Here is an 8,228-nt window from a genome sequence, read left to right as displayed (position 1 = left end):
CTCTCAAATAAATAAATAAATAAATCTTAAAAAAAAAAGAAATGTAAAAAAAAAACTGAAAAATTAAGGCTGACAGAGGAGTGGACAAGCTCTGTAGTGTAAAAAAGGGAAGGTTTGGGGCGCCTGGGTGGCTCAGTCTGTTAAGCACCTGCCTTTGTCTTAGGTCATGATCCCAGGGTCCTGGAATCGAGCCCCACATCGGGCTCCCTGCTCAGTGTGGAGTCTGCTTCTCCCTCTGCCCTTTCCCTCTGCTCATGCTCTCTCTCTCTCTCCCCCTCTCTCTCACAAAAATAAATGAATGACATGTTAAAAATAAATAAATAAAAAAGGGAAGGGTTCAGGTATGCCCTGGTTGGAGGGTGCTGGCATGGGGAAGCTGTAGGCAGCCTCATGTGAAGTAGGACATCCGAGGCAATTGGTTAGGGGTGCATATTTGGCATTGTAGGGGTTGGTCCTCAGTTGAAAACAGACAAAAATTAGGGAAGCTGTCAGTTATTAATCAAGTCCTGGCCATTTGGGGCTGATTGTTCCAGAAGTTACTGTTTAGCTTCCTGAATTGTCGCTAGAGATAGCAATCAGTTTTCCTGCGGGTCTGACTTAGAGTAGGCAGGCTTCTTCCTTGTTTGTTGTTGGTAGATAAAGGGTTTGGTTTTCTGGGGAGGTTTGCTGCAGATTGTAGGTCAAAGTTCTATTTTTATATATGGTCTATCCACTGTCCATTTATCTTCAGTCTTCAGAGCTTCTAGTGAGCAGTAACTATCCTTGTATAGTAAGGGTTCTCTAGAGGAACAGATCAGAGAGAGAGAGAGAGAGAGACAACTGTGGTGTGTGTGTGTGTGTGTGTGTGTGTAGAGAGAGAGAGTAATTTTAAGTAATTGGCTAACATGACTGGGGCTGACCTGTCTGAACAACTGTGGGGTGTGTATAGTGAGAGAGAGTAATTTTAAGTAAGTGGCTAACTTGACTGGGGCTGACTTGTCTGACATATATGGGGCAGGCTGGAGACTCACTTAAAAGAGTTGTTGCTTGTCTTTTGTTCAAAATCTGCAGAGCAGGCCAGCAAGCTGGAATCTCAGACAGTGTTTCTGTCATAGGCTTGAAGCAGAATTGCTTTGCCTTCAACTGAGTGAAGGCCACCCACATTAAGGAGCCTGGTCTCCTTTACTCAAAGTCTACTGATTTAATGCTAATCAGCTCTAAAAATTATCTTCCCAGTGACATCTGAACTGGTATTTGACCAAACAGCTGGGTACCATAAGGCTAGCCAAGTTGACACATAAAATTTACCATCACAACCATGTTTAAGCGCTGTTCCTTACTGCCTGAGGAGGCACCGTCCTGTTTGTTATGGTTTATGAGGTTTATCCACTATTTTTGGTGATCTGCAAGCATGTCTCTCTTCATTAACATTGTTTACACTGAGACAACGATTTCATGTTTAAACAATGCACCCTCCACCTCCCACCCCTTCATAATACATGAATGGCTTTGTAGAAGGGAAATAATTAGCCATGTTCTGGTCGGGGGTAAATGAAGTCAGGCTTCCAGAACACTAATGTTCACTGAATGGCTTTATAGGGCATTTTATTCAAAATTCCATTCTACCCTCATGTTTACTACATTCACTGTTGAAATTCGGAGTGAAATTAGTATCTTATACCAAAGCTAGTGGGTACTGTCTTAAGTAGCCACATAGCATCGTGTTTATTATATTCAGCTAGATAACATTTAGGAGAAATTACAGACATGGTAAAGTATAACAAGCTCATTTCTTTTGCTTGTGGCTCAATTTAGTCATGTATTTGTATCTGAGAGCTAATTCATAGCTGACTTCTGGCTGCTTTCTATTGCATAATAAAAGAAATGGCACCTATTCTTCCACTCAGTGCTCTTGTATTTCTTAGTTTTTTAGTGAATTCTGTCATTGGTAAGGTTGGTAAGGCAGTCCATTATTTTGGAATTTTGTGCCAAAGACTACTAGTTCTGAGATGTGAGGGGTAAATAGAAAGTAACCATGAAATCTGGAATATTTTTAAAAAATTAAGACGTCCTTTTTAACCACAGAGTAGCCTTAAATGACCTGAATTCCATGGAAAAGCCAAGGAACACTTGGGAACTACAAATTTATTTTCACAAAGATGGGAATCTAATACTCTGTAATTTTTTAAAGTGAAAATAATACAATTACCTAATTACTCAGGTGGACCTAAAGAAAATTTCAGGGCAAAGGAAAGAAAGATTGTAATGCATTTTAGAGAAACACAGAAGAGAACACAAATGCTTCATAAGAAAACCATTAGGCCAATAACAATAACAAAAAAAAGAACATGATTAAACCAGAAGTCATCTAGTAACAAAAATAATATTATTCAAACTAACGAAATTTCTCTTAGAAATTATCCAAAGATAAATAAGAAAAAAAAAATTTCCATCTCCACAGTAAAAGAAACCCTGATTCCATTTGCTCTTCTCAGGGAGTGGTCTCTGAAATAAATGCCCTACAGAAATGGGGACCAGGGGACTTACCTTTTATAGTCCTGTATTACTCAGTCATCAGTTATGGACTGGGGAGGGGAAGGGGCAGGGAAAGTGGTGGTGGTGGAAGAGGGTTTGGGTAACCTTTCTGATTAAGTGGCTCCAGCCAGCATAATACAAATGCAAACTTAGAAAAAAATAAGTACAATGAAAAATATAATTGCTTTGGGGTAGAAATTAAAGATTAGTTGAAGAAAGGATTGCTGTATTTCTTTTTCTTTTTTTAATATCCACATTTGATTCAATGTTGACTTTTTGCTCACAAAATCAATCTAAACTTGTTCCAGTGAGAACTGTCAAAAACTGCAAACATTCCCAATCTTTTGAGTAAAATGCCTCTGACCGAACACATAGAGCCTAGTGCTAGGGATTAGAGATTTCTCACTTCATTACTATTTTTATTATACTTTTATATCTCAGTTTCTTCAATTAGAAAAAAGTTCAGGCCTGACTTTTCTGTGTGTTTTTGTTTTCATTTGTTAGCTCATTTGTTCTCATACCTAACCGTTAAATTAGAAGGCGCAAGTAGCGTCCATTTTCTACAGAGAAAGAAAGGAAGATTCAGAGTGGTTTTGTGACCGATCCTTATTACACAGCAGAGTCAGGGCTACAACTCCAATTTTCTGAACTCATTTGATTGTTTCAGTGTGTCATTTTAGTCCAGTATAAAGAATTCTTAAGCCGATTAGAAAACCACTCTTGAAATTGCAAGAGTTGTCATTATGCGATCAAGTTCTCATAAGGAAAACCCTCGGTTCTAGTGGGGAAAGAGAATAGGGTGGCCACTCTCTAAGACGGAGATGTATTTTAGTCATACAGCTTATTTTATTTTATTTTTTTAAGATTTTATTTATTTGACAGAGAGAGACACAGTGAGAGAGGGAACACAAGCAGTCGGAGTGGGAGAGGGAGAAGCAGGCTTCCTGCGGAGCAGGGAACCCGATGTGGGGCTCCATCCCAGGACCCCGGGATCATGACCTGAGCCTAAGGCAGATGCCTAACGACTGAGCCACCCAGGCGCCCAGCTTATTTTATTTTGAATAAGAGTGTCCAGCAAAGTCTAGCCTTGGCCTGCTTTTCAGGGAGTGGTCTCTGAAATAAATGCCCTACAGAAATGGGGACCAGGGGACTTACCTTTTATAGTCCTGTATTACTCAGTCATCAGTTATGGACTGGGGAGGGGAAGGGGCAGGGAAAGTGGTGGTGGTGGAAGAGGGTTTGGGTAACCTCCCTGATTAAGTGGCTCCAGCCAGCACAGGGCAGTTCTTTGGGGAAGGGTGGATGGGTGCCCTGGTATGGTAAGGGATATCCAATGGGTACTAGAGTATGTTATGCCTTGTCCATGGATATCTGATAACCTCCAAGCCAATCTAAAAAAGTTACTGTGGCTATAATGTGATTATTGGAATATGATGAAATTTTCCCCTTCCTCCCTTCCTTCCATAATATTTTTTTCTTTTTTGGAAACATGATTTCATTCTATAGAGTTTAAGCAGTTACAGGTATAGGGGCCAAGGGCAGCCCACCTCAAGATGGGCCACTTTGGCATGAAGGTTATTTTTTAGTTAAAAAGCAGTCAAAACCCAGGGGCTTCAGGAAAAGCATTTTACCCACCCAACCCCCACCCCCACTTACCTGCCTGAAAAGAATTTAGATAGAGAATCTGCTCCAGGAAGAGAGTTATCACCATAGATAACTACATTATGCTATGAACTAGGAGTGATAGAGTAAAACCTAGCAATGCCTGTTTGATCAAAGTCCTCTACATCCCATTGTTTCCTTTGTGGTCCAGCAAACATTTGTGTCCCAAACATTTACTCTTTTTCATCTTCCTGTGAATTGCATTTTTTCCCTTGAAAGTCCCACACTCGGGGCGCCTGGGTGGCTCCGTCGGTGAAGCGTCTGCCTTTGGCTCAGGTCATGATCCCACGGTCCTGGGAGGGAGCCCTGAGTTGGGCTCCCTGCTCAGCAGGAAGTCTGTTTCTCCCTCTTCCCCGGCCGCTCCCATTGCTTGGCTCTAAATAAATAAAATCTTTAAAAATAAATAAATAAATAAATAAAATCTTTATAAATAAATGAATGAATGAATGAATAAATAAATAAAGTCCCAGACTCCTACCCCTTCTCCTTAGTTTGAAAGACATATATATGGCATTTTGCAAAACTGTTTTTGAAATTTCCATGTCTGTGTAAATACCCTGTAAGTACCAAATTAAATTTGATTTTCTCCTGTTAATATGTCTTATGTCAATTTGATCTTAGTCCAGCTAGAAGGACAAAACTCTTGCTCCCTGACTCCAGAAAAGCAGTTATTTATTTATTTATTTATTTAAAAGATTTTATTTATTTATTTGAGAGAAAGAGCACAAGCAGGGGTAGTGGGGGCAGAGGGGGAGGGAGAAGCTGACTCCCCGCTGAGCAGGGAGCCCAAAGTGGGGCTCAATCCCAGGACCCCCAGATTGTACCTGAGCCGAAGGAAGACATTTAACCAACTGAACCACCCAGGTGCCCCAGAGAAGCAGTTTTTTAAAAATAGGCTTCCATTATAGAAAAGTGGAAATCTGACTGAGTTCAAAACCCAGCTCCAATGTGTTTACCAGCTACTTGACCTTGTTTTGAGTGACTTATTTAAGTGCTCTAAGCATCAGTGTCTGTCCTTATAAGTAAAATGGGGATAATAATAATGTTTGCTTCATGGAGTTGTTATGAGAATTAAATGCCATAATAAATGTAAAAGACATGCAGCAGGTGCTCAGTCATCATTAGCTGTGTCTCTGGTTTAGGGATAACCACTCTAAAATTTCTGTGTGTATGCCTTCAAGTTCTTTCTCTAATTATATAGACAGTGGTTTGAATATTGGAGTCATGGCAAATAAAAACTCCTATTCCAGTTCAGACTTAGAGCACTGTTGTTATTAACTAACAGACTGGTTATTCTTGTTGGTGGGAGGAGGGGAAGAGGTTTTCACTGTAGCTTAGCCACAAGCTGCTTCCACCAACTGGTGTGCGGGAATTCTTTTTTTGTTTGTTTGTTTTTTTAATTGATTATTGCAGAAAGAAATTTTAGAGGATCTGGCTGGCCCGTATGTGGTAGCTAATACAAATGATAATGGAGTATTTTGAAAATATAAGTAAGATTATAAGTTTAATCATCACCAAATAGCCATAATGTTAATTGTAACATGGTGGAAAGGTTTGAAGTTGTTCTTGTTTTAAAGGAACTAAGAAAGGAAGTTCACTGTTAAAAATTTTCCATGTTGGATGAGTTTACAGCATGGAAGATTTAAAAAATATTTAGTGCCAGGTATCCTCTTGTGGTTTTGGTTCTTAAACATCTAATAGCCTTTGTAGAAGGCAGAATAACCAAACTTATGTAAGTGTGATTTTGTTAAGCAGTTAGAATGGCCAGCTCTTGTTTTTGACTGCCTGGCATCCATTCAAGCTTCTTTTTCTTTCCTTTTGTTTTTAAATAAATAAATAAATAATTGCTTTTCTGGAGTCAGGGAACAAGAGTTTTGTCTCTTTTGTTTACTTGTTACTGATGCTCTGAACAGAGTCCCATCTGATATTGAAATGAAAGAAACATTTACTTACAATGTATAATGGGAATCTTATCTTCATATTTTTATTTTTACAACTTGTACATAATAATACCATATTTGCAGGTTTGATATTCTATTAGTCAGGGTTCTCCAGAGAAACAGAACCAATAAGATGTGTGTGTATGTGTGTGTGTGTATTGCCGGACTGGAAACACAGGGAAAACCAATGTTGCTGTTCAAGTCTGAAGACCGTGTGCTAAGGAATTCTTTCTTTTTGGAAAAGGTGTCTTTTGTTCTCTTCAGGCCTTTGGCTGATTGGATGAGGCCCACCTGTGTTATGGAGAGCAATCTGCTTCACTCAAAGTATACCAATTTCAATGTTAATATCGTCTAAAAGACCCTCACAGAAACATCCAGAATGATGTTTGATCAGATATGTGGGCAGTGTGGCCCAGCCAAATTAACCCATAAAATTAACCATCACAGTAATAATGGCCAATTTTTATTTCATTCTTCCTATGTGCCAGATACTTAAGCTTTTTATAAGCATCATTTCAATGAATTCTCATACAATTATTTGGGCAGATGCTATTACTACCTTCTTTTTATAAATGAGGATCTAACACTAAAGGAAATGTGCCCAGGCCATCTAGTAGATGGTAGAGCCAGGACATGAACCTGGTTTGTATGACTCTAAAGCCATATTGCCACTTCAAGGTTACCAATTTGTCTGCCATACTTTTGCTATTTTTAGCAGAGTACTCTGGCAGCATGGGGGAAAGAGTCTGGGAATGCTGAGTAAGACAAAGTCCCAGTTCTTAAAGATTTAGTGGGAGTTCTGAGAAGTAAACACTGTGCTAAATCGTGCATGGTGAGCTATGACACCATAGATTAGGACTACCTCACCAAGTCCCGGAGGGCCAGGGAAAACATCTGGAAGAAAAGGTGTCCAGGTTGAAATCTTGAAAGCAGAGTAGGTATTAGCCAGATGAACAGGTTTGGAAGAACATTCTACAGCATAGCTAGGACACAGTTTTCTTACTGATTAAAATTAGGGACTAAGCTAAAACATCTCTAAGATCCCTTCAATATTAGTTTTCTATTGCTACCATCACAAATTACCACAAAATTAGCAGCTTGAACAATACAAATTTATTATCTTACAGTTAGGAGGTTTGGATGTCTGACACAGGTTTCAGTGCACTGAAATCAAGGTTTTGTTTTATTTTTGTTTTTGTTTTAGAGAGACAATGAAAGAGAGAGCATGAGCAGGGGAGAGGGGCAGAGGCAGACTTCCTGCTGAGCAGGAATCCGGTTGTAGGACTGGATCCTCGGACCCTGGGATCATGACCTGAGCCGAAGGTAGACACTTAACCGACTAAGCCACCCAGGCACCCCTAAAATCAAGGTATTATTAGCCAGGCTGTGTTTCCTCTCTAGAGGCTCCAGGGGAGAATTTATTTCCTTGTTCAGTTCCTTTTAGTAGTAGGATTAAGATCATATTTTCTTGCTGGCTGTCATCTGCAGGTTGCTCCCACCTTCCACATTCCTTGGCTCATGGTCCCCTTCCTCTGTCTTCATAGCCAGCAACAGTGGGTTGAGTGCCCCTCTTGCTTTGAATCTCTCCTCCTTTTTCCATCTCATCCCTCTGACCCAGATGGGGAAGATTTTCCCTTTTAATAGCTCATATGATTAGATTGAACTCACTTGGATAACCCGAGGTGATATATCTTCAGGTTATTCTGGGAAGGGTTACAATCTGCTTGTGTACTCTCTAGTCTGGCTTCTGGTCTTCAGATTGCACAATCAAGGGGATTATGTTTTCTGTTGGTTATCCCTCACCAATGCTGGGGTGATGATCTGCAACCCTGCTTCCTCCCCACTTCTGGGTCATATACAAGGTGGATTGAGTCTTTAAGAGCTTCCTCAGCTCTTCCTCAGCTCTTAGTGGATTCCTCCTTGCTCCTCAGACCTACAATAACCAGGACCTGCCCTCTGTGTTGAGCTGAATCTAACCTGGTGATAGGAAGGAGCAGTATCATTTAGACAAACATCGCCATTTTGGTGAAGGATACCAATCTGACATAATAAGCTTGATTCTTTCACCTGTATGCCAGAAGCCAGATTTCCTAAATTCATGGAAGAAGCAGG

The sequence above is a fragment of the Callorhinus ursinus genome, unplaced genomic scaffold (assembly GCF_003265705.2).
Source record: "Callorhinus ursinus isolate GAN/ISIS: 27379988/994484 unplaced genomic scaffold, GSC_fseal_2.0 scaffold9, whole genome shotgun sequence".
NCBI lineage: Eukaryota > Metazoa > Chordata > Mammalia > Carnivora > Otariidae > Callorhinus > Callorhinus ursinus.
This window is presented reverse-complemented; position numbering follows the sequence as displayed.